The sequence below is a fragment of the Vidua macroura genome, chromosome 2, assembly GCF_024509145.1.
Source record: "Vidua macroura isolate BioBank_ID:100142 chromosome 2, ASM2450914v1, whole genome shotgun sequence".
NCBI lineage: Eukaryota > Metazoa > Chordata > Aves > Passeriformes > Viduidae > Vidua > Vidua macroura.
Window position 1 is genome coordinate 31,331,376 of NC_071572.1, and position 27,961 is coordinate 31,359,336.

Consider the following 27,961-nt stretch of genomic DNA (forward strand, 5'->3'; position numbering starts at 1 on the left):
TTGTCAAAGTCTGCTGTCTAGGCACCATGAAAGCTGGGTTTTGTTACCTTAAGATAGCTTTGTATTAGGCTGCAGAGGTAACAAGTGGCAGAGGCTATTTGGATTATTTCACTGGTACTTTTGGCAGGACTTGAGTTGTGAGAGTTCATTATATCCTTGGCCTTTCTTTTCTGTAAACCCAAACAGAAGATCCCAGCTCTCTGTTCTCCCCTCCTGTTCCTAACAGACAGGATGTCACAGCTGTTTTTCTCATCTCTGCATTACTACAGAGCCATGCTTTGTTATTTTTGCCTTCTCTAAAGCTTTTGTGAGCTTCCTGCTGAAATTTAATCCCCCTTTTTGATTCTCACTTCAGCTGCTCAGGTGTGGATTCTCTCCCCTTGGTAGGTTTTCCACCTAGGAAAGCCTTGAATGCCACAAAGCTCATGTAGTTCAGCACTTCCCTTTTGCTCCTTGTGCTACTTGTGTTCAAACAACAGGTGGGGTGTTAGGGCTGTCCTTCATTTGTTTCTTCCTTTGTAAAACCTTCTGCTTTTTTTTGGTGGCTTCTTTTGTGGCCATGTTCTAACTGTGTTACTCTGAGCCCTTTGTCAGCCTTCCTGGCAGCTGCTGGATTAACTCTGATCTCTTACGTGTTCTGCTCTCTCAGTCCTTGAGCAGAAGTTTCAAAACAGACAGTGGCATCATCCTTGGGCATGTTGTTCTACCTCTCCCTGTCATGACAGAGGGAAATGGCTGCAGGAAACAGAGCTGTTGCTGTGGGTAGTACATAGAGAAATTAGGACCCTGGAGAAAATAAAGCATTTCTCCAAAATTCTTTAGTGAGAGGAAGCACTTACTCTCCTATTTTACACAAAAGCTGCATTAGCAATGATTTATAACTAGCCTTGACTGATGAAGAACTTAGGAGAAATCCAATCCTGTCATTGCAATTAATTTAATTTATGTGAGTCATCTTTAATATGAGTGATATTTTTTTTTTATTGTATTACAGTTTTAGCTAATAATCAACCCAAACTCGACCACTGCTATATCAGAAGCTGAATTTTACACAGAGTTAAAGATAGCTCATGCACTGAATAAGGATTTATATTTTTTACCCAGAAAAAATTGGAAAAGTGACTATATTTTCTATGGTGATATGCTGTTTGACATTAGACTTCCTGAGAAAGGACTCTGCAGTATATGAAAAAGCAGCTTCTTGGTGTTTGTGTAGTACATCCTTGTCGGAAAACAGCACAGCATTTCTGTTTTCAAATAGGAATTTGAAATGGAGGGAGGGAAAAAATTGTATGAGTTGGGTTTTTTTTACAAGTTTTTGTTTCTTATTTTTTCACATTTGAAATAAGCCCATGTAAACTGGAGTTGTATTGAAATAAAATCCTTGCATGTGAGCAGTATGAATAGCACCATTTGCAGTACTGGACCATCTTGTTTGCTGGAGAACTTCTCATTTTATTTGTGTAACTTTTAGAGATGACAATTTTTACATGAGTGATTTTTGGGGTCTTGTATAAGTGTAAGCGTCTAGAGAGCATCTCCTTGGCCCCTTTGGCTGTTTTCTGGAGATGTCTTCTTATGGGGATTAGATTTGTTGCCTGGTTTTAAAGAGGAGGGGGAAAGAGTTGTTAAATCTTTGTAGTGTGTCCTGAAAAGCTCTTCACTTAATCCTGGAGCAGTTCAAGCAGGGGAATGCAGAGGGAGGTGGTGAACACCTCCTGGTTGCCCTGGAAGGCTTGAACTGTTAGAGGGGCTCCCACCTCATTGTGTTGCACCAGCTTTTGCATCAGGCAGAAAAAGTCAGTCTCATTTTTTGTCTATTTAAACCTTTGTGTATTTTGAAGCTTGTGCTGGTTTAAATAAAGAGTGAATGGTACAGCCTATACTCTGAGGATAACAATGATGGTCCTTTCATTTGCCTTCAGGGTTGGGGTTTTCACTTGACTTCATGACTATAGTCCACCTGTCGTGCTCCGGAGTCAGAGCCAGTGTAAGGATGAGGATAGTTCATTTTGCTCTGGTTAAATGAGGTTATGGCCTGGATTATGGTGGGATGTTATTTCTGTGCAGAATTGTCCTTGTATTTTATAGGGATGCAGAAATCTGGGATTAGCTCAGTTTTCATTTCAAATTGATGCTTTGCCTTTAAAGCAGCAGAGTACCTCTCACTCGTCTGTGTGAGCTTAAATAAACAGCACCTAATTGGTAGGCTTGATGTCTCACATAACTGTGAATTGACCTTCTATGTTCAGGTGAAACACAGTTTAAAGGGAGTGGGTTCATGATCCTTAATTCAAATTTTCTTTTTAGATAAATACTTGATAGTGTCAGCCGACAAAGCAACTACAGACAGAAGTAACAGAGCATGGAGGTTATTTGGACAGCAAGTCTGCTGTTAAAAAAAAATAAAGACAGCACTGCAATATTCTGGATTAGCCTAAGTGCCAATAACTCCATCCAGTTTCCTGTGTGTGATAGGTGAATGTATTATAAGTCACAGATTCCCGAAATACAAACTATAGAAGATTTTAAAATACTGCTATAAAAGATTTCTTCAGTCTCTTTTCAGAAATAGACACAAGGATCTGACTTTACAGGATAAGATTAATTTTTTTTCCAGGCGTCAGTGTTATTTCTGTCAAGCAGTTGGAAGGGCTTCTCCTGAGGATATATGGAGCAAAATGGTGAAATATTGATTTGTATAATGCACATACGAGGACATGAAATAAATAATGCCATGTTGACAGGGTCCTCTATTGTTTCAGGAAAACTTGGAAGAAGAGCTCTTTTGAGCTCTGTATGATACGTGGATTTGTATGAAAAGGATTGTGTCACAAGTATTGCTATCATTAAATATTTGCATCATGACTCTAAATACTTGACATAAAAATGCGTGCAACTGAGCTGGCTAGAGTGAGCTCTTTCTGTCATAAACATTCTCTCAAATGTGGGTGTCTGGGAAAAGTTACTCAAATTATTCTCTGTTTCTGAGAGAAATAGATGTCTTTCAATTGTGTTTTGGTAAACAGGAGGTAGTGAGTAATAGGAAGAATGTGGCCTTTGTGGTTTTGCCTGCATAAGGAAGATTTCTCATCATTGTCCCATAGCTTTGTAGATTCTGATGAGAACATGATATTATAATGCTGACACTTCTACAGAAAACTGATTTTACACAGGAAAGTTGCTTGGAAAAGTGACTACTCTTTTGCTGGTGCATAGTAAGAAAGGCAGATTTTGCTGGCATGTAGTAAGAGAGACAGAGTGCATGGGCATAGTGGAAAGAGATGAGCACCTTCAGGGTACAGAGAGCAGTGAGTGGGGGCCTGTTTGGGCACATGGAAGGATAAACCTCCATTTGCACAGAGGGAGTGTGAGGGAAACAGCTCCTTTTATGTGTGGAAGTGAGGCAAGGCTGCCAGTGTCTATGTGTGTGTGTGATCTGAGGAAGAGAGGGCTTTGGCTTCATGGACTTCAACATGGGCTTCAGACCCATGTTGTCTCCATTCTGACTTCCTTGTAAGTGCTTTGCCTTTGTTGGGGGGGATGCAAATATTTCCTAATAACTCAAGAAGGAGTGCATGTTATTTTCTGTGTTTGTTAGTGGGATTTGTATTTCAGATACCTAAACATCACCATAGTCTTTAATTTCGTGGAAAATCAAAATTTCACAAGGGGCCATCAGTAAGATTTTATTGTGGGCTAGAGAAAATTTGGCATAGGTAAGAAGTGTCTCTTTAAAAACCAGGAGTGTCTTTAAATAGCAATTTTATGTAAAATTTAGCAGAAAGACAAATGGAGGACAGAACACTTACCAGAGAAGATCTGCTTAGCTGGTGGTATATTTATGATAAGTAGGAGACAAGAACTCTCATAATTTGACTCAATTTGTATGAAGATTTGATCCCCCTTCCAGTCATGAGCAAGGTATCCAGGATAAATGAGAAGAGCTTTTTCTTCCTAGCATAGTGCTTTATTGTCACTAGCAGCATTTGCAGACATCTAAAAGATTGTTAAGAAGGTATGTGTCAAATAGGCATTTGGGAGGACTGTGGTAACTGATGAAGGGAGAATGTTACAGTGTGAAGCATATATTTTTTGAAAGTATGACATTTTTCCCAGCTTCCCTAGAACTTGCATTTTTTCCCCTGTTCCTTTGTGATTTACGTTTCTGGAAAACAGCCTTCACAGTAAACATGACTATTTACATGAAAAGTAATAATGCAGCCTAGATTTTTCCATATTGTACTGTATGTTTCATGGCTGGAGTACCCAATATGCCCATTTACATGAGCTTTCAAGCTGCATTTGGGGGCTCATAAAATGAACATTACAAGGTCAGTGCAGTAAGGAAAACCCATCTTAATGTCTCAGCATCTTGGGAATTTGTGTAAAACTGAACATCTTCAGAAAATTATCGATTACACTGCATGAAGATAATTTCTGGCCATTGTTCCTTGGATGTTTAGTTTTACAGTGAAATATTATCTAGCTTGAAAACATTGCCTCCCATGATAAAAAAAGGGAGAGGCATTATGGGCACTTGGTAGCTAAGTAAAATGTGTCTTACTGTGACAATGATAGAATAGATGGAAGAAGAGAATAAGAATTTTAGATCCTGGACACCATTCATTTACTATCAACACTATTACAAAATTGTTCACAGTTGGTGCACAGTGGTCCTGAGTGTCACCTCATCTTTTTGCATAAACACACAGCAGATGGTTGGGTCAGTAATGCTTGTGAAATCAAACCATGTCTTCTCTTTAGTATGTAAAATAGAATATGAAATAGAGGATCTACTTGTGCAAACCCCTTTGACCTTGAGACTGTCTTTTGTAATCTTCTCTTCCTGGCTTCCCATTTTGTGGAACTGCACTCTTCATCTAGACTGACTTTGTGGAGGTGTGGATTTCACAGTGTTGAGGAATGGACCTAATGTTGGGTCATGCTCTGGGTTCTGACTCTTTGTGTTCAACCTGGGGAGGTATTGCTGTGTTCTATGATTTTCTTTTCATAAAAATCAGGTGCAGAGCAAAAGTAAATTGTACCTGTGTTTCTGCCTGACAAGAAGTTGTGATTCCAGAAAAACAGCCTAGCAAAGTGATAGAGTTGCAGACATGTGTTTTATTTCTTCACAACAAGGAGCTAAGAATAGATAAAATTTTAATGTTGTGTACATAATATGCACAGTACAGGTTGCATACATAATGCAAACGAAGCTGAAATAATTTTGGGGAAGTGACATGAAGACAAGGCACGTTTACTCTTTTTCTGGAGGGTATATTTTGGTATAATGGTGATAGCATCTTGTGTAAGTACTCCAAAAAGAGGTGCCATATTGATCACAATAATGATTTGCTCAGAATGAAGTGAATTTATCTTCTTTATGTTGTTCTGTTCTCTGTAAACTGGTATTTCAAAATGGGGAATGAAGAAAGAGTCCAAGAAATAATGTATTGCAAGAGTTGCAAGAGAGGTTAGACAATGCAGTATTTTATTTGCCCCAAAGCAAAGGAGATCAGACAGCACAGCAGGACACAGAGTATTTTCTACCTTTTATCTGCTAACATGCTGCCTGTGTTTGTAGGTTGATTATTGGAAACTTGAGCCTCTAAAATATGTTTACAGGAAATATCTTCTGAGCTGCACTGGGTCTAACAACTTGCTTTGAATAAGCATTAGTTTGCAGCTCTGCTGTCATGTGGTTCATCCTCAGCTTCTTGTCCACTGCAGAGGTTCTTGCTCCTCAAATTTGCCAGTATTATCAGCAAACAGTCCTTCCCCATCCTGAGCTTATTAGAGAGCTCTGGTTTTGCATTGTACCTTTTGCAAAGTGTTCTGTTTTGCTCTTTTTTTCCTGTCCAGGTATTCTGGAGAGACGTTGGGTGGGGTGGTGGAGTTGTTGGGTTTTTTTGTTTGTTTGTTTTTGTTTGCTTTTAATGTGGTGTGTTTGGATTTTTTTTAAGATGTTTAGGTTATACTAACATGTGCCATTTTGCTGACAGACAGAAGGAGGGGAAAAGTGAGGAGGGGAAAAGCAATGGGAGACAGTAGTTTAGATAGGCACAGCTCTTGAGGGAATAGCACATCTGTTGGACTGAACCTGGACAAAAGCTATCAAGGCTAACCTCCAGTCAAAGCAGCTCTGTTCTTCCCTAATTAACTAATAGACAAAATCATACCTGGTGTCATGGGTTGCAGGGTACCCTTCAGAGGTGTTGACACCACATTGAATTGCAAAGGAAAAGTTGTGCCTTCCTTCCTGGAATGATTTAGCTGCTATCCAGTGAGTCAGAAAGAAGGAAGAAGGGAACATGAAGGAGAAAGTGAGGGATTTCCACTGAGAGAGTGTATACTCCCTGTTATTTTTATGTTTGGTTTTTCTCACACTGATGTTTTTCTGCAGAAAATACTGTCACACACTTCACTTTCTGCAGTACTTTGGAATAATGGTGTGGCAGATTTAATGGAGAAATTAGGTTCTCCTTACTTTATGTAGTAACCCTGGATGCAAGTATAAGTGATTGGGGAGAGAAAAAGCCTCACTATATATAAATTCTGTACAGTGAAGGATCTGAATGGCTTTTAAAATCTGGCAGCAAGCTCTAAGGTATGAACTGCCATCATCAGTCTATTGCAAAACAATTTCTGAATTAAGTTTTAATTAGGTTTTAATTAAGCAAAGCCATGCTGCAGTCTTTAATAGAATAGAATATTTTTGTTTGTTTGTTTGTTTGTTTGTTTGTTTTTTTCTGTAAGGAAGCTGTCTTAATGCAAAAGGCCAGAGAAAGAAGGCAGAACATGTAAAGAAGATGGTCCTTTGGTGCAGTCTACAGTAGTACATTACCACACTGCTATGGTTTTACTGCTATTACAGGGCAATATAATTTAAAAAAAAAAGGTGGCTTGAATTGGTGCCCAGTTAGAACTGTTCATCTGCAAATGCCACTGGCATCTCAGAATGTAATACCTGGGCATATGCTGCTGGTCTTTGGTTTAGTTGTTGTAGCTAAAGCTGCACTTCGACAGTTCTTAATCAGGTACCAAAGTACAACAGAACTGGAGTGCGGTTAAAAACTGTGGTTGTGCCAAAGAGGAGGACTTAAAGACAGCCTCTAGAAATGTAGCTGAAAACCCAAAATTGCTTTTGTGTAGAGCAGGGGGTGTAGAGCAGGAGGGCATCTGCAGGAGGTCAGAAGTTGCAGAGAGATTGGTATGGGTAGGTCTTGCCTTCTCTGCAGAAGTTGAAATGTTTTTTAAAAAAATCTCACTGATGGGCTGATTTTAAAACACATCACCAATCTCAGTGTTGCTTTGCAAGGTGGGTGTGACTTGCTGAAGGTAGTGAACAAGTTAGGAATATGACTTGGCAGCAAAGAAGCTCGATGTAGTTACTAGGTCGCATTGTCTCTATTTTACAGATATGTGAGCTAAGCCACAAAGTTGTAAAGGATTTGCCTGTCTCTGTAGAACTAATATGTTTTTTGTCACAGTGTTGTAAATAGAATTTTTAAATTCCTTTATCATCTCTGCCATTTTAGTTTCTTGCTTTAAATTAAATAAATAATAACTGACCAGGTTTAAGTTTAATTAGATGTCCTGAAGGTGAGTGGTATTACAGTATATTACAGGATATTAATGTAGTAGGTCCACAGTATCAGTCCTTGATCTTGTGACAGTGACTGGCAATGACTTGCCTTGACAGTAGCCTTCATGGTATCTAGGAGCTTTCACAGCACTTGCCCTGCTTTTAGAGTGGAAAATGAAAAAAATAACCATACCAAATAAATACGGTTGAAGTTATAAAGAATATTAAATTGGAACTTTGGAACTGAATTTGCCGATATAAAAATGATTTTAAATAGTATATTACTTTTTTTTCTGGTAACTTGCATATCACACTTACCCTGAAAAGAGCTCCATATAATGTTAATATCTCCTCATGGAGGACAAAAAGCCAGGGTTAATTAAATGCTTTGTAACTTCTCATCTGAACTGACAGTCATAGATGTGAACCTCGAGGTTGTTCTGCCTTCACCTTGGACAATGAAAAGAGAACAAAACCTAAGTTGCTTTGCAGGCCACTTCTATGAAGAGGTATAATTTTGCAAGAAATTTTAGATTCTTTGCTTATGAGTCCATGAAAGCACAGGGCTGCATGCAGTTTCCTGAGTTGTTAAATCTGGTTTTAACATTGGTGTGGCATTCCTATTATGTGGAAAACAAGGTTACCCTTGGCTAAACAGTCTTTCTTCGTTGCTATTATTCAGCTTATATTTGTTACTTTGCTAACATTCTGTTTATCTTAACACTTTTTTCACCTCAGTGGTGAAGGCCCTTGTCATGTATCTCTGAAGGGCAAATTGTAACTCATCTCAGCTTCCACTTTGCTGAGTTTAACAGCGTCTTTGCAGACTTTCCTTGTCTGCACAAGCCTTTCTCTACATGTTGCAGACTGAGCTGGATGATGTTCAGCATATTGTAGCAAGTGTTCCTGACTTCGTTTCATTGCTGCTTCTTGTAGCAACAGGAGCACACTGGCTGGTATACCCCAGTGAAGTACCTCCCTTTTTGTGGCTGTGTTATCTGACTCCAAGGACTTCTTTCTTGTTTTTTTTTTTTTCAACTGATAAGCTCCCAATTGGTAGCAGGAGTTCTTGTTAGTCTGTAGTGTGCTGTTTTATCTTAGTACTTTATAACTTCTTTCTTTTACTTCAGTTCTGGTTCTCCTTTCTTAGTTTTGCTATAAGCTGATGAATTGCATCTTCATTACTGCATCACGCATTTGAACACTGCTTTATGTATGAATCTTTCCTGAATTTAATGTTTTGAGAAGTGCTTTTCTTATGACTACATTTTTCTGTGAATTAAGGATTTACCTTTCTTAATCTAACTGTGTATATATATATATATATATATATAGTTGCTCCTTGTGTACATTTTAATAGAGAAGCATTTTCTCCACATAGGAAGCTGTTGACTTGCCACTGTTTTGTGGTACCACCCTCAAAGATTTCTAACATGGTCTGTTGAAGCAAAATGGTAGATATTTCAAGTTACAAATTATACTGGAAGGCATACTACTTGATAAGTTCTTGTTTTGACCTTAAGATAAAAAGTTTGATCCATAGAGTTATTTCCTACCTCCCAGTTATACAGACTTTGCTCTCTGAGTGTCAATAAAGAGATGAAGGTGTGAAACTGAATGAATGATTTTGTTTCAAATGATAGAGAAGCTATGTTATAAAATGTTAACACTCAGCATTTTTCACATGTTTTTAGTTGGGTTTAGTTCCTGTAATCATTACTTACTGCCCTGCTCCCCCCCCACCCACCAAAAAAAAAAAAAAAGCCATACTACTAGCTTGTTTATATGGATTGATTCAGTCAGAAATAATCTGTGCTTTTTGTGTCTTTCAGAACTGGATACACATGCTGAATTTCATTTGTGAAAGGTGGAGTAAGGTAAGATAATTTTAGTGATTACTACTGTAATGTGTGATGATCTGTTGACACTGAAGGCAAGGGTTGAAAGATTCATCATAAATTAAGAGGCAGAGAAATCTAAATGGAACTTTCAGCCTTGGAAATAATGAAGCACTGACAAGATCCAAGATTCTAGTACCAGTGGCATGCTTTTACCCTATGGTCTGTAGTGTGAGTAGTTCATTATGTTGGCCAGGGGTTTTCTCTTCTTATTTGGATGCATTGCCCACAGAAGGTGAGGAAGTTCAATAGCTAGTGACAGTATGATATGTTTGTATTTGGACAAATTATGTATTTCTGGAAGTCTGTGAGAGTTAAAGTACAGCCTATGCTGAAAGGCCAATGTTTTTTGCCTGTTTCTACCATAGGAACAACCAGTCTTTCTTTACTTTTTCTCCTTAAACATCCAGAGATGTTGATGAAGAAGGCAGGTCTGCCTGTCATTGAGCATTGCTGTAGCATAGGGCAGTATCCTTCAGGATGGGAAGTGAACCCTGCTGGGCTCTTCACAAAACATTTGTCAAGTATTTACTTCTCCACAGTGAAAGAGCTGCTTTATGTCTTGTGGTGTGGCAGGGTGCAGAGGCTGATGGTCACATTACTAGGCCCTGAGAGAGAAATCTCTGTCCTGGTGGGGCTCCTGTTAGCAGACGGGAGAAGACTCTTGGCCACTGGTTTCCAAGCAAAGTTCAGTCACAGGACTCCTCTTGCTTCCTGTGTGCAGAGCAGCTGTGTTTTGAGCTAAGCCGCTGCTTCTGGTATTCTAGAGAGTAAGAGAAGTTGGGCCACATATGCTGATGAGATGAGGGGATGTGGCCTGAACTGCAAGGCAGTATAAAGCAGTCTAATAAAATGAGTCTTCTGGTAGAGGCAGGAAGTTTTGCTGGTGTGGGAGTAGGAAGTAGTGAGAGGTGTAACAGGATGCTCTTGGTCAAATGTGATGCTTATGGTTGCATGCAGAAATTGAGGGTGGACCTCAGTATCCTTGTCCCTGATGCAGTGCCCATAGTGCCCTTTTACAGAGTTCAGCAAATAATTAATGGTGGAGTAGAGTCAATGGTGAACAGTATTGACTTCTCAGAGATGTTATTCCCCTGCTTCTGCTAAGGGAGATCAGTTTGTAAGGTCAAGCAGACAAAGTCATCAGATGCACTTTCTCCTGCAGCATTGCTTTTCTTGTGTTAAATGTGTGTCTTAATGCAGACTGAGAATCAATTACTGAAAAGTCTAGAGAAGTGTGCTGCCATAAATGTGCCTACATCTGAAATTAAAGCAAATGGTCGATACCATGGACTCAGTTATTTAATTGGGGCAGAATGGAATAGAGTGCACAACAGGATGCTCTAGGGGCTTATGTATAATTTTTTTCTTTTGACCATCTTGAACTGCTCAGTGAAGAACAACTTGGGAAGCAGGCATGCACTTACAGATCTTTCTCCATGCCAAGAAGGCCGGGATAAAGTTGCCAGCAGCTAATTAGCATTGCCAGATCCTGCAGCTATATTGTGACTTAAAAGGAATTGCAGTAATACTAGTCATTCATACCATCTTTCTTTCTTTTATTAATCATTGTCTGCATTGGAAAAGAAATGCCTGAGGCCATCCTTCATCTCTATCCAATGCAGTTCTGTTTCTTGCTGAAGAAATTAAAAAAGAATTGTCATTCTATCCCAAGACATCTATGACTTCTCCCCTGTGGGGTCTGTCTCCACACTTGCAAAGAAATCCATAATAATAGAGCTAAAAGCCAGCATTTGGGGCTCCTCTATAGGGACAGCATATCATCCTAATTAAGTGTTTCTCAAATACAGCCCTGGCTGTGCAACCCACTCCATTTTTTGTCAGATTGCACTACCTGCTTGAAACTTTGTGTTAGAGTAGATTGGGAGAGAAGATAGGAGAGAAGGAAAAGAGAATGCCACCACTTCTGTTTGCCTGTTTGCTTGGTACTTTGGTAAATACTTTTTTTCCACTGATGTAGTGGCTTCTTTATTAGGAGTCAAACTCTATGTTGCATAGGTAAAGCTCCACATAGTTTTTTTTTTTTTATTACAGTTTCTTAATTGTGTATAAAACAGGTTATGGCATTCTTTTTTAGTAAAAGTCACAGCTTTCTCTTCAGTCAGTTCTCTGGGTGACATCTCTAGAAAATGTGCCCTGCTGAAGTCTATACTGGTGTAGATGATGAGTGGGCAAACAGCACAGGTGACTGACCAAGGAGAGGTGATCATTAATATAAGCACAGCAATTATGGTTATTGTTGTTAGCTTTTACTATAAATTTACTATCTGCTTTTACACTTCGGGGGCTTTTTAGCAAAACCACCAGCATTTGCTAGTTTGTTCCTTTTTCCAGTTTGTTCCTTTTCTTGCCAGTTTGTAAAGTATAAATGCAGAGCAGGCCATGTGTGACTGCGTGGCTGTGTTAAACGTGCAGTGATCTTGTTTCTTAGAGCATAATGATCATCATCCTCTTGTTAATGCTAGATTGATTCATGCCCCATGCCAATGTTGCATGAATGATTGCAATAACTACACGTGCAGTCATTGCATAATGTGTGGCACTTGGCCTTTCTGTAATATTCTGTATTCCATTAGAGGGTTTTCTGACTGCTGGCTTTAGTATACGGAGCTAACCATGGCTTTTAGCAGTGAAGAGAGAGATGAAGAACTGAGTTTGAATAATACGTTACATGAAGCCGTAATGGTATTGAAATAGAGCCTGAATCCAGGGAGAGGGAAAGAAAGAAGGGTAAGAGGACATAATGTCACATAGCTAATGAGAACAGCTGAAGAGGGCACACAGGGAGAAGGTAGAGGCAGAATTTCAAATGTTTAAAGTGTCTGGAAACGAGAACGATCTGTGGGCTATTACTTTGGTTCTTTCTTATGACTGCTGTCTATTTTTACAAATATTTTGTCTATATTATGTTCTGTGCAAGCACAAAAATCAAGCTTTTTCTGGAATTAAATGCTACTCTTACATCAAGCCCTTTAAAGTCTTTGGAACTTAATCCAGTCCAAGCTTGCATTCAATTCAATAACATTAATTTTACTCCTGTGTTTGCATTTTAATTATAAAGCTGTTACAATGTTTAAATTACAAAATGTCCAGTACCTAATTGTTAATAATCTCAGTGTTATCCTTGGGAGATACATAGATGAACTACCACAGAATAATAATTAGGGTCTCAGCAATAATTGTTTCACTAAAACATACTAAGATAATTAACACTTAATCTGAACCATCTAAACCAACCTTCAAAACCTGCTGCCTACCACGCTACTTTCATTCTTGGAAACTCTGCATATGGATAATTTCCTACTTCCATTAGTTTTTTCCTTTTAGCTGGGAAGATAGAAAGTGACTATGTGGGTCATCAGGTACTGACTTCCCCACATCGAAAGGTCTGGACTGTGCAGTACAAAACACTTGTGGACACTCTGTATGGTCTCCATATGTATGGCCTGCAATAGCTTGAAGCACTGCAATAAAAGACAAAAAATCTGCAGTTTGCTTCAGACTGAGGCATTGCTAGCATGCTACTCTCTGAAGAATAAATAGCAGAATAGACTCATAGTTATTTTTAGCTTTAGTGTAGGATTTTTCATAACCTTGGGGGGGCAGGGAAAATTTTCAAATTCATATCTTTAATCAGTAGTCAGACATCTCAATAAAAGTCCTCTGTAGACACTGAGGATCTGCAGCCCTTGGTGAAGTCAGGAGCAATTGTCAGTGATCTGGGGTCTCCCAAAAAGTCAGGTCAGTCTTAAAATCTACACCAGGAGAAATCCTAACTTTTCTGCTTGCTACAGTGGAACTGAAGCTTATAGTTATGCGTCTGCTCATGTGCTGCCCCTAAGCTGAATCGCCTTGCTGAACTAGAATTTATTTGATCATAGAATTTCCTGAGTTGGAAGGAACCCATGAGGATCATCAAGTCCAACTCTTGATCCTGCATAGGACAGCCCCAAGAATCCCACCTTGTGCCTGAGGGTGTTGTCCAAGTGCTTCTTGAGCTCTGTCAGGCTTGGTGCTGTAACCACACTGGGGAGCTGTTCCAGTGCCTGACCACCTGGGTGAAGAACCTTTTCCTAGTATCTAACCTAACCTTACCAACACAGCTTCATGCCATTCCCTTGGAATTCTGTCACTGGTCACCAAAGAGTGCCTGCCCTCCCACTTCTACCCCTCCTATTGGATGCCCCATAGCTATTAATTTAGCACAATTAGATATTTTTAGCCATGATATTCAGAAGAAATCTTAGCTGCTTGCCTGTTTTGACTATTGTGTGACATAGTTTGTGGAGGCAGCTACAAACCTACTTCTAAAGCACCAAGATGCACAACTCACACTTTTGCTGTTTGAAGAATGAATCAGTAAGCGAGTATATTAAAATTAAGGCCAAATTTGTCTGAAGGAGGCAACATATACAAATATTACCTTTTAACAAGATGATTACTGCAGCTCAAGGCAGAGAATTGCAAATGTGGGTCAGAAAAAGAGTTTAAAATTGCAAACTAAGGAAATATTTTGTTCTTTTATGGAGGTTTTTTTTGCATTTTTATGTCAAGCCAGTAGAGATACCAAAATGGAAGAAGAAGAAAAACAAATAAACAAAAAAATCTCACAGCATGTTAACAGTTTTCTTGTAATGATTAGTGTATTTATTATTTTAAAAAGCTTTTGAATATTATCAAGAAAATCATCATGCCTTAAAACAGAAACTTTTCCAGATGTTGCATGCTTGAGTGACCCAAGTAACTGAAAAGCCTACATGAACATATTCAACAGTTTGTGGATATAAGAAATTGTAATGAATAATGAGAATTTAAGGTACTGTGTGACTCCAAGAGGCTTGTGTAACAGAATAATTTGTAACACAAACATTTCAGATTTGCACTGGGATTTCCGATAGAATCATTAAGACTGGAAAAGACCCCCAAGATAGTCCAACACATAAAAAGTTATACAAGGGCTTTAACTATATCCTGTTTTTTGTGGTCTCAGGAGGTTTCAGGAAGTCTTGGGTGTTTTACTCATGATTTTACATTTCTGAGGTGAAGCATCCAGTTTTTGCATCTCTCATATTTTAAAATCAATCAGACTTTGGTTGTCAGAATGGCTTTTTAAGTTGCTCCATTGGGAGTTTCCAATTTGTGAATTCTTCAAGGTACTTTTTATATGTGTGATTGAAATATAGATCCTTTGCTAAGATTTTTTTGAGGATTGTTATTACTCATACTATTGAATTTTACATATATAGAAAATATGATCTAGGCAACTTCAGGCTTGTTAATTTGACCCTAATAGCCTTAGAATTTTTTTAAAAGAATAAATAATTAAAGACATGGGAATTGAGTGGAGGGAGGATGAAACACAATCTATTTTTCTAAGATAGGTCATGTCAAACTGGCCTAGTATCTTTTTTTAATAAGAAAGTAGGTTTTCTAGAAATATAAATGGGCTAGATCTGGTCTCTCTGGATTCTACTGAGCCATTTAACATGGTATTGCATCGAAAATACTGTTCAAGGTGGAGGAAGATTTGGTTAGTAAGAGCTGTAAATGCATACAAAAGAACTGACACAGGAGAGACAGAAGGAGGTAGATATATATGACAAATTATTCTCTGGGAGTTGGCTTGTTTAGTTTTCTTGAGGCTTTTTTGTTTGGTTGGTTTTGTTTTTTTCTGGAGTTGATATTGTTGGCATGCTGTACTGAAAGCAGGCTGTTGAAATTTGCGGACTGGAGGAAGATGTTAATTTCTAGTGCACAGTTGGACTGACCATGCAATTAATTGGACAACTAGATAATACTAAAGGGATGGAATTCAACCCAGCAACGTGTCAGGCCACACATTGTCATGAATTCTCTTACCCAGTTTAACCTTGGTGTCAAAATTAGCAGTATGACAGTCTGAGCTCTTATGTAATCAGTGGAAAGAGGCAGATTTTTAATTAGGCACCCAACTCCTGCTTTCTGTCTTGACTGTTAACAGAGCCTGGGCACCTGACTCTGGCATCAGTGCTGAATGCCTGAAACTGGATGGTGCTACAGCCTCAGCTTAGGAAGTAATGCAACAACTTTTCCTATGAAGAGAGAGTTCAGCAATGGAAGATTTTGAAGGAGAAAGGCCTATATGAGGGTAAGTGAGTTTAAGTTTGTGTTTAGTCTGTCAGTTTGACACCATCATGAAAATGATGTATGGGGTACAGGCAAGTGTCAAAAAGAGGTATTTCCAGTTGAGGGAGGGAATCTCAGCTGGGTACATCTGGGCTGGGACCTGATACAGCATAAGTGTGCAACACCTCTTGCAGTGTCTGAGAGACCTCACTTCAGTATGTGATAGAGGCAGAGAAAACTGAAAGAAAGTGAATTTAGATGAGATATGAAGAAGTAATTTTTTATGGTGTGAGTGGCGAGACATTGGAACAGGTTGCCCAAAGAAGCTGTGGATGCCCCATCCCTGGGAGTGTTCAAAGCCAGATTGGATGAGGCTCTGAACAACCTGGTCTAGTAGGAAGTGTCCCTGCCCATGGCAGGTCTAGCTGGTCTTCAAGGTCTGTTCCAACCCAAACCACTCTTGGAAAAACTACAGGGATGATCAAAGTGCTTATGTTACAAGATGAGTCTGAGACAGCTGTGTTGGGTATGTCAGGAAGACTGGTAAAATGGGAAATGTAATTGCCGCAGCTCTGCTGCTGGAGTTACGGGGAGCCTTGAAATGTGACTGATATCAGCTAGGTTATAGCCAGCAAGCAGGATGTCTGCAGACCATCAGGGGACTAATGCAGGTTGATGTGCAACATTATGGTATTGTAGGAAGATTATGATGCCAAACCAGAAGTGTCTACTGGGTGATTTAGAGGTGATGTGAACTGAATATATGGCATCTCTTACTAATTGAGTTAGTCTGTTCACCTAGCATATGGATAAAGTATTTAACCAACATAGAATGCATAGTGATAATTGCATAATACATTACAGTAGTCAGTAGGACAATGCTTTATGTACAGTTAGGGGCAAGCTTAAAGATTTATAAAGGTCAGTGATTGCTTGGATTCTTAGGCTGTTAGGCAGCTTGTGCTTTTTGATAACTCCTACAGAGTGTGATGCTTACTGTCTGCTGTATTGCCCTGCAGTTCCCCTGCACAGCACATGGGAAGCTGTGTGATAAATCATGATTTCAGTGAATTTGTAGGGCTGGACAAAGGCGTGTTAAATTTAGCCTGTGACAAATATACATTTAGAAGCTGACTGCTGATAGCAAACTCATGACCACTGAGAGAAAAGCTTGCTCTGAAGAGAAAACTGTGGTTGTAAATCCCTGATGTGCCTGTAATGACAAGTGATGGGTGCAGCACTTACAGTCAGTGACAGCCCTTGTCCCAGAAACCTCCTTAGTTTGACAAACACTGAAACTTAAAATTGTGTGTTAGTGAAGAGCTGTCCTTTCCCTGGATGCTGGTTTGTCCCAACACTGGGCTCAAAAAGGAGTTGAATCTTTTGAGCAAGGGTGAGTAACGTACTTTTTGTTCTGTTGCAAATCCTGGGTTGCTCTAATTGGCTTTGTCAGCTATTAAGAGATTGATATGGTTGCTCTTTACCAGAAATCTTCATAAAATAACAGGAGGAAAATACCACAGCAGTAGACATTTTTAATGTACTTCTGGTAGCACTAAGTTTAGTTCTCTAGTTATTTGTTCATTAATAAGGGCTCAGCCTGAGATTCTGAGGTTTTTAAGTGCTGAGAAGAATATCAGGAGAGAATAGTATGCTTCTTTTTTTTTTTTTTTTTTTTCCTTCTGCTTTGTAATTAATTATTGTATAATGGTACTATGTTCTTATTGTTCTGTGGTAAAAACAATTGTATGATGATCTCATAGTCCTTACTTGGAAAGTTGCCACAGTGAAGAAATACTCTGTTTATGCACTGGATTGTCAGTAGTTTGGAAGGGGGTTGTTCTGTTGGAAACAGAATGCTTTGAATGACAGTGCAAGAGGATGGATGACAAGGAGGGGAGGATTGAGAAGATAAGTGTGAAAATGTGTCAGGGCTCTTTCAGGTTTATTTTTTATTAGAGTCATGGTCAACTAACTTAGATTTAGAATCTGTCCCAGTTTATATGTGGCTTTTTTTTCCCCTGTATTCTAGGTTTTATTTAGCTCCAAGTCATGTTTTTCTGGCTAGTAAACTGGGGGTTTATTTTGAAAATCAGTCTAAGCCTCTTCCTGAGAGACAACACTTGGAGCATCTCAGGCCTGCATGGCTGTCACTTAAAAAGATGCCCAGAAAAACTGGAAGAACATCACTTCCAGAAGATGTTTCTAGAAAAGAAAAGATTATAAGGTCTGAGGGAACCCACCTCTAAATTTCAGGAAAAAGTTATCTCATAGTCATATTGGGGAAGAAGAAGAAACAAAAGAATTTCCAGCAAATCCAGATTCTTTGTGTGTGGGAATGGGCAGTGAGGAGGACGATGGTGGATCAAATAAGCACCATCTACTGCTGTAGATCATTACTAAACATGAGATGCTGGAATGCAAATTTAATCTTGTTTCATAGTCTCTTAAAATAGCTGTTTTAAAGTTAGAGAAAATGACCTTTTGAAGATTCCTATCCTTCCCTACTCAATTCTATCATCTAGTTGCCTCTTTTGCTTAACTTCAGTTCAGTTCATGAAGTGAATCCCATCCAAAGACTGTACCCCTTGCTTAACCTTTTCATAGCATGGTGTTTAATCTAGGTAAACACTGTCCTTGTTCTTTGTTCACACAGATTCTTAAACAGTAATAAAAACCTAAATATTTTTCTACAACAAAACCATGTGAACCAGTGAACTGTGTCTCTGCTGAGCTGTGCACAGTACAAGAGAGAAGGTTGTTCCAACTTATTTGGGTATTCTCTCATGATATTTTTAATAGTATGTTTGCTGTTAGGATAGAATATATGCTATAAAAACTAAAAATAAATTTTGCTAAGGTATTTTGGGTGTTTGTAGTCAAACATGATAGAGATAATTTATTCCTGAAATGTGTTTATGTTGATTTTGTTTTGAAACAAGAATATATACCTTGCGGAATATTTATGTTCAAGATTATTCTGTAATTTTCATATTTAGAACCCCCTACATTTAATGCAGTTCCTGCTAAATTTTAACTCCAGAAATATCTAGAATGTGAAGATAAAATAATCAGAAAGATTATTTTTTAATTATTTATTTTAATAATAATAATATCTTTTCTCCATTTTAAGATGAGCAAAGCAAGAGTTTTAAAAGTGCTGCTCGGCTATTAACACTGAGCTATTTTTACTGGGACTTTTGAACATTAATCTGGTGTTTCTAAGTGGAGGCATTTTTCACTTGTGGTTGTGCATGTTCATTTTGGAGACTTTCCTTCAGTCAAATCTACTGTGTTCTGAGACAAGGTGGTTTTTGGAATTGTCCCAGGCAGCTGCCAAATACTGTCAAAAATTCAAAGTGGAGGTGTAGAGAAAAACAGTGATGTGGAGGAAACTCCAGTTGTATATAGGTTTGGTTTAGTGTCCTGGAAGCATCTTGGGATAGTGGGATTGATGGGCCAAGAAACTTCACATAGAATTGTAATTATTTATCAACATGGTGATTATGACTTTTCTGTAGTTACTGAAAAAAAAAAAAAAAGAAAGCCATCACTGCTCTATTTTGCTATTGTTTTGTAGTTCATAGACTGAAAAAATATGAACTAGGTAAAAATAGAAATTAGAGTTTAAGGGTATTTTACATATTTTTAACAATAAGTTAATACAAAGTTTTCAAAGTCAGCAATGACGCACTGTCAAACAGATGAGCTCTTTGTTCATCCTTGCTAGTTCAAGGATGAGTTCTTTAACTGTGTACTTAAATGACTGTTGAAGATAAATTCTGAAAGAAGGTATTTTGTGAATATTTAAGACATGTGGCACATGTCAATAGTTTGAACGTAGCATTTAGTTTCTTTGAATTACTTTATAATAATGAAAAATGTTAATAATTTCCTGATATTTCTCCATGAATCAACTTTGAAAAACATATACTAGCAGAAGAAAAGCTTTTTCTATTTTGGGTTCAAAGTAGGACAAATCAGCATTGTTTTGTGTGGTGCCTGTTGGTGCATCCTAAACAATGGGTTATATGTGTTAACCCATTTGCTTTCATGGGTTAAGTAATAGTTATCAAGTCAACTCAGCCACACAGGGTCTTTTTTTTCTTTGAGAAGGAAGGCTAGGAAATAAATGCTTTAAGATAGTATTTGATATGGAGGGAGGAAAAAATTGAAAGAAAAAGGTTTTGAGGTCTGTTTTTTTAAGGAAGCTCTGCTGGGAGCAAAAGTCAAGCTGAGGGGCAGTAGTTATGGGTACGAAGGAAAAAACAGATGCCCAGAGCGCTGGGAATAAGTGGCTTCAGTTGGTTGTGTTTTGCTATGTGTTTGTTGGTATTTATTCTACTTTAGGAGTTGGAGAAATGCACTTGGTTGTACTCCAGCTTGTCTGTAATTGAGAGTTTGGATGTCTTGCTGTGCAGTGAAGGTAAGAGGCAAATGCAGACAAAAAATGTCTCATGATTTTAGTTCAAGTCTTAAAGCAGCTTGTAACTGTCCCAGGACAGCTCCAGTCATCTGGTGCCACTTTTGTGGGTCTTGTTTAAAAACTGTGCTTCTTCCCCTTCCCCAGGAGCACCAATGAGTACCAATGAGTACTTGGCATCCATTACAAAACATCTTTCATTAGACTAGACTAAATCAGTTTGCTAAATAGGAGCCTCACAGAATAGGAAAGATCTCTTCTATGTCCAGCTGCATCGATCGCTAGAGAGATGACACTGGCATATTGTAACTTAAATGTTTTGGCTTTGAAGTCATTTAGCACAAAAGGAGTAAGATAGCTCTTGTCCAGGGGTCAGTTTCCATATTACTGATCAAAAAGGAAAATCTGAACACAAGAACTGAAAGGATTTTAGTTTGTAAAAGTGCCTGGAAAACAGGGCAATTACCACATAGTCACTGGTTTCCTAGAACTGAGGAGGCATTCACAGTATATTTTGCCCTGTTGAGTCCTGTATTCTGAGTTGTGATCTTGGCACATTAAGGAGTCCTTATATAATATTAGAGAATGCATTAGGAAAATCCATTTGGGTAAGTGTTTCTAAATTCTATTCTTACTTATGCAGGATGGGCCTGGGACTGTAACTAGGGAGAAAAATTGAATATGTTTGAACTCTAATTATTTGGATGCTGCTGTTGTCCACTCCCAGGCGATCTAATTTTATCTGCAGTTGTAAAAGGCAGATATAGCTGCAGTTTCATGACATATGCTTTTATGCAAATGTTAATAAATATGTTAACTTTTGCATCTTCTACCTGACTGTACAGTCACACTTCTATACCTTCTCACCCCCTCTGGATCTCTGAAAACACTCATCCATTTGCAAGACTGTAATTTATGGTACCAGTAATTTAATTAGCTAAATATTTTATGGGGCTTAGGTCATATAATAACTTGTAGAGTATAAATGAAAGACTGAGGACATTTTTTGGTGACTTTTGAAGACTTTATTGTGAACTGAAGCTGCATACCTGATGTTCTCTAGCAGTTAGATAATTTCATAGCCAAAATAAGGATGCAATTTAGTAGCTCATTGTCTGTAGAGTGCTCCTTAAACATCTTGTCTGTATTACCGCAGAGCCATCCCTCTTAAGGTACTTAGCCACAGAGATATTCAGAATGGAAGAATTAACAAAGTTCTTGTTGGATGCACACTAATAACACTTTTTCTGCATCATCCTTTAGTAGCTGGGTTTTCACAGGGCTATGACACTGTTGTTGCTTCAGTATTAAAAGGTCAAGGCTATTCTCCATCATTTCAACCAGTGGTTCCTGACTTCTTCCAAATAGGAAATGCCAGACTGATTTTTTTTTCTTACTCACTTTGTTTTGGATTAGCAAATGTGCTAATTATTTGTAACTGTATACTTTATGAAGAACTATTTGCCCTGTAGGGTTTCAGTTACACTCTGTTTTTGTTTTCTTTGTTTAAAAAAGATGGCATTCTTGAAAAAAGATTGCTTTCTTTTTTTCTTTTTTAATTGCATAAAGAAAGTTATTAATAGACTTTCCCTTTTCAGAACTGGAAAATACCCAGAAAGACATTTGCTCACACTTTCCAAATACATATTTGCTTCTAAATTGAGACCAAACATGGAAAAATTTAGAATGTTAGGTGAATATTTTGTATAGTTCTGAGCAGATGGAAACAGCTGTTTAGTTCTTAGAATGTTTAAGTTGATGGTTTTAAATAGTCCATGAACTATGCAAATAAAATTGGTGGGAAGTGACTGAGGAATACAACCCACAATCAGTAGCTCTAAATTAGCGTGTTCTTCCACTGGAAAATTTTCAGGGCGTTTTCAAATCAGAAAAGATTGAAAGCTATTGATAACTGAGTTTAATAATGTCTCATTTAGTTTTGTCATGCAGCTCTAGCTTATTTCACTTCTAAAAGTTAAAAAGTTGAGTTTTGTGACATTTGCTTTTTTAAAAAATTATTTGACAAATATGTATAACAGTGATGTCCATGATTCACAGTGATATCTCTGTGTGCAGACAATCATATTATGTTTTCAGTGGAAGTAGATATATTGTGCTTGTAATGTGGAAATCATCCAAATGATGACAAACTGTCTTGACTAGCCTCTTATGGCTAGCTCTCATTCTTGCATCTTTAGTCTATAAAATCTCTGTCAGTGAACTCTGTAGAGCAGAGGGGAGATCTGCAGGATCTGAAAAGGCTGGAAACAGTAAAATTAGTGCTCCTAACTGTTGAATAAATTATCTCATGAAGCATGGGACCACAGCATCTCCTGGTACATGTAAAGAGTGAAGAATGGCACAAAATTCCACATACATGTTGTTACACTCACAATCTTTTTATATAAGTGCAAAGATGAAACTCATGTTATATTTAAAGACAAGTAGTTGTTATTATAATTAAAACTCATTACAGCCTGATCCAGGAATCATTAATTGGCTGGATCCAATAATTACTGGAAAATAAATAATGCTTCTGTATAGGGCAAAGTCTCAATAAGTAACTGTACAGTTCAATTCATTGAACACATAAAGTGTCTACCTCTATCATGCTGTAATGCTCACCTTTTGTCTCCCCCTTTGGACTGTAAGGTGGCTTCATTCTGGTCATGGGTATGTGGAGGCATTTCAGCGGTTGTCAGCATCCAAAGGACTTCGGATACTGAAGGATCTGAATATCTGAGGAATATGATGCTCATGTTGGTAGTTTCTTCTTCTCCATTCCAGGATCCACTTAGGGTCATTTTTATATTTGCTGACAAGCTTTTAAACTTGGCTCTTTTTTCATTGGTCTGCAGCTCTGAGTTACATCCAGATTTACTGTATGTGATAACATACATACAACTGATCACTCTAGAACTAATTTTGTCCAGCCTTAAGTCTGCTGTTCTTTAAGTGACCATGGGTGAGCTATAGCTACAGTCCACGTGCCAGCTCTGTGTCCACTTTTTATCCCATGCTTCTACTCCATCCTATGTCTCCAAGTCTGAAGGCCTCTGCTGTCATGCCAGGCCTTTATTTTTCTACACTAAATCATTGTGTTGAGTTGTAAAATTATAATAGTACCATGCAAATATAAACAAAAATTAAAACAAATCAGCCGCAGACATTTGTGCAGTTGGAAAAAAAATGTTGTCACAGCTGAACCAAATTTAATTGCAGGCTAAAACAAAGTTGCAGGCAGGTCAATAGAAATTCAAACAAAGCATGTCTGAAAAACCTAAATGCTCAATTTTTGCAAGCCCTGCAAGCCCTGCACTAGTCACTGGTGATGGCAGTGTGGTGTCTACAGGGCTACAGGGTAACAGCTGCAAGGGCCAGTGATGGACACTGGTAAAGACCTTAAATACGATGTCTGGGTGTGATGCCCAGCTCAGAAGTTCTCAGGGTGCTTGTCAGCTGAATATGGGAGTACAAACATGGAGATGCCGCACAGAATACCAATGCTGCTCATTATACTGTTTTTCTCAGTCTCTAGCATTGCCTGCTCTCAGAGAAGACTTCAGGCTTGATTAAGCTTTTGTTCTGACCCAGTCTTTATGACCCAGCTTTTGGTCCCACCCTTTGGCCAGAAGGTACTGCCTCTCCAGCAGAAACAGTGGGTGTAGGAACATGTGCCCACTCTGTGATGCAATTCAGTAGCTTAGTTTAACCTGTTGCTGAAAGTGGCTTTGAGGTGATGGACTGTAAATGCAGTGTGGCTGAAATGTAGCTACCTGCTCTCATCTGGGCCTGAAGATCAAGATAGGTAGCTATGGGCAAAATGATCATTTCTGCTGCCTTGCTGTGGAGGTTTGACTGCTGAGGTAGGCAGCATGCTTAAGAATTTCTGATAAAGTGTGGTGGGAGGCAACAGAAGTTAGCAAAAGTTGGCGTCACTGTGGCTTGCCTTAACATGCAAAAATTGGGAGCCAAATAGTCATGAGAATGAGTTAGTCATGAACTTAAGAAAGGAAAGTAATTTGGGATACATCATTCACATTTTTAGGCTTTTTTTGTATTCATGCAAAATTTACTTCTAAAAAAAGTGAAATTCAGGTAAACTTGGCCTGTAGTAACATACCAGTTTTAGAAGTCATGTAAGTGCTTGGAGAATTGACAAAACTCTGACATTTAAGTTCATATTTTTGAGCACTGAGTGCTGCAAGGTAGCATTAATATACACCCTTTGTCTTTGCATGCCATTTATAACTTTTTTTGTGATTGTTGCTATCATCTCTACAGAAGTCGTTATTTTTTAAAATTAATTTTTGAAGGCCACTAAACTGTGTCAGTACTGAAGATTGATCAGTATTAGCTGCTGAAAACAAACCAGTAGATGGTGGTTACAGTTACTTGAAAATTGTTTTTAAAAGCCCTGTACTCCAGAAATCCATGGCCATACCCTATAGGAGTCTTAATATTCTTTGAATTCTTGGAAATTTGGACTGAATTGTTTATTACATCTGATCTGTTAGTAGCTGAAAGAAAAGAATGTTATCGTGGAATAAAGTGTTGCACAACACATACTGCAGCTACACTTGTTACTTTCTCTGTCTGAATGGAGCATTCTAACCTGTAATATGCTGGCATGAGGAGACATGAACCTTTGAAATAAGTACCTGCAACATTTTTATTTATCCTCAGCTGTTTGCTCCTCTTACACATGAAAACCGTCAGAGCAGCTGAAATACCTTCTGTTATTCTTACCAAACTTTACTTTTTGTTGTTTCTGTCTCAGAGATAACATCATAATATCTACTACATGACATTTATTTTCTCTAATAGCTTTTTTGCTCAATTACACCTCAACAAAGAACATAGTATTTTGGTAAGGCTGATAGTCAAAACTGGGGAAACTCACAGGAATTTTCACAAATAAGGAACAATTGTTTAAATATGGTATTCTAATAGAAAGCTATTGATCTTAGATACTGATTTGTAATGAAACTCACAGAAATATGTCAGTGACATTTGGTCTGGTTTCCTCTTATGACACTTCAGAGACAGTCAAGCCACTTACCTATTTTCTTTGTACCTCGTGTTCTTTATTTATTCCAGGTTTGTGCTACTGATTTGGGCTTTTTTAATTTAGCAGCCAAATACCAGCCAGTTTCAATATATTCCAAATATAATTCCAGTATATTTTAAAGTGATTGATGATCATCAGTTCATATCACGATTCCTACATGATTGGGTTTCATTTGCTCTGCTACAAGTTAATCACAGAATCGCAGAGTGGGTCAGGTTGGAAGGGACCACAGTGGGACATCTGGTCCAACCTCCTGCTCAAGCAGGGTCATCCCAGAGCACTTGGCAAAGAATTGTGTCCAGACAGTTCTTGAATATCCCCAATGAGGGAGACTCCACACCCTCTCTGGACAATCTGTTCCAGTGCTCAGTCACCTGCACAGTAAATAAGTTCTTCCTCATTTTCAGATGGACTTTCCTAGGCATCAGTTTCTACCCATTGTGTCTTGTATTGCTTGGCACCAACAAGAAGGCCCTGGCTCCATCCTCTTCACACCCTTCCTTCAGATATTTGTGTACACTGATGAGGTCCCTCTCAGTCTCTTCTCAAGGCTGAACAGGCCCAGCCTTCTCAGCCTTCCCTCATAAGAGAGATGCTCCAGTCTCTTAATCATGTTTATTGCCCTCCCTAGGCTTGCTCCACGAGCTCCATGTCTCTCTGGCACTGAGGAGCCCAGAACTGGGCACAGCACTCCAGATGTGACCTCGCCAGGGCTGAACAGAGCGGCAGGATCACCTCCCTCGACCTGCTGCCAGTGCTCTTCCTGATGGTCCCCAGGACACCATTGACCTTCTTGGCCCCAAAAGCACACTGCTTTCTCCTGGACAGCTTGTTGTCCACCAGGACCCCCTGGTCCTTCCCTGCAGAGCTGCTTTCCAGCAGGTCAGCCCCCAACCTGTGCTAGTGCCCAGGTTTGTTCCTCACAAAGGGCAGGATTCTACATTTGCTTTCATTGAATTTCAAATGGTTCTTCTCTGCCCATCCCTCCAACCTGTCGAGGTCTTTCCAAAGGGCTGCGCAGCACTCTGTGGTATCAGCCACTTCTCCCAGTTTTGTGTCACTAGAACTTGCTGAGGAGGCATCTGCCCCTTCATCCAAGTCCTTGATGACTAAGTTACACAGTAGTGGGCCCAGAATTGAACCTTGGGGGACACCACTAGTGACAAGCCTCCTGTAACTTGTCAAGGAAACTATTTTGAGAAATTGGCAGGAGACCAAAGCAGCACACCCCCTCCTTTGTATGTTACAGGGTGATCTTACTGTTTACCCACAGGGTAGTGCTGGCATTCGAAAGGATTCCTTTCACTGGGACAGCTGTTCCACTGAGGCGTTGAAATGGGAACAGTGGTGGGAAGCATAGACTGTTGTTGGCCTCTGAGGAGTCAGAGGCTTATGCTTCCAAACTGCCAGCATCCCACCACTTGTTCACATGACTCCAGAAAGAAATGCAGGGAAGAGCCATGCAGTCAGGATCTTGGCCTGCAGCAACCCTCTCTCCCATTGATTTAAAAAGGTCAGTGTAAGCATACAAACAATTTTATTTTCCGGGAAGAAGAAATGAAAGCAGCACAAAGAAATCAGATACTGGAACAACAGAAAAAAAAATATTTTAAAAGATCTCTAGTATTGTGACCATTAGGCATAAGCGTAGGCATGTACTCTGTAAAAAGAAAAAAAGTTACATGATCAGAAATACATGAACAAAACACAGTTCAGGAGTACAAAAGTGTTGATGGAGAAATATGCACCAGGAGATTTGCATCAGTAGCATAAGACCGCAGTTTTGCTATGCTGCCTAAATCTTAGTAATAAACTTTGTGGAATATTACTCCTACACTAACATTTATTTTTAATTTTCTAAATACTTGACACTGTTTCAAATCCTGAGTCAATTAGTTATATCTTATTTAAAACACATATGTTAGAGAAAGAATTTGTGCATTGCTGGTTTGTCTTTAGGTGCTGTTGTGTATTTTTCATTTATATAAACATTTAAAATAGTAAGTGTAAGAATGACAGTGAGTCAGAACAATGCCGTGTGGAAATGAAGAGCGCTTGAGAGATTTTTTTGCTGTGCCTGTGCCCTAATGGGCCATTCCTTCCATGTGGGAAAATGTAGTGTCAGGAAAATAGAGTTTCCACTGTGACTCTGAGGTGCAGTCCTGTTGCCCAGGTGAAGCTCAGTGATTTCAGAGCAGGATGTCACATCCCATCACACACACACAGGACAGTGCTATCAGTGCACTGGGATTCCTGGGTTGTTTTGCCCAGTATACAATAACTTTGATTAGTGCTAGTGATTACTACACTCTGCAGAGTGGATGAATATTATAGGCAGGTAGATCAGATAGTTCCCTAGACATTTTGTTGTAATCCAAACTTGACCAAAACTTTTTATTACAGATCTTGTTTCAGTGCTTTTGTCCCTCTGTCTTTTCTGTGGTCCCCTTCTCATTGCCTGCATGAAGGAGGATATGTTAATGCCATTGATCTGTAAACAACAGCAGTATGAAATCTTTAGCAAATGTTATGTGTGTCTGGTTCATCTCCATTTCATGTCATAAAGTGTTGGGGTTTGGATTTGTTTGTGGTTTTTGTTTTGTTGGGATGTTTTGGTTTGGTTTTTCTGGGTTTTGTTTGTTTGTTTGAGGTTTTTGGGGTTGTTATTTGGTTTTGGGGTTTTTTTCCTTCTTTTTGTTTTGGGGGGGTGCTTGGGGTTTTTTGTGGGCTTGTTTGGTTGGTTGGTTTATTTTGTTTCATTGGGTTTTTTCCCTGCCTCACTCTTTATTGCAGCAAGAGGAGCTCAGAGAGGGAGTTTATTTTTTCCAGCTAGAGCAGTGTGTTTCAGCATTGTT

General features: G+C 38.8%; 1 protein-coding gene across 4 annotated transcripts in view; it reads left to right on the forward strand.

The window, feature by feature from the left end:
• The window catches only part of INPP4A (inositol polyphosphate-4-phosphatase type I A), a 108,911-nt gene that overhangs the window by 30,561 nt on the left and 50,389 nt on the right, over nucleotides 1-27,961 (forward strand). For all 4 annotated transcript variants that reach the window (XM_053969744.1, XM_053969746.1, XM_053969745.1 and 1 more), the window contains exons 2-3: nucleotides 9,421-9,465; nucleotides 15,488-15,634. The gene's annotated coding sequence lies outside the window, so the exon portion shown is untranslated. The remainder of the gene's footprint in view (nucleotides 1-9,420; nucleotides 9,466-15,487; nucleotides 15,635-27,961) is intronic.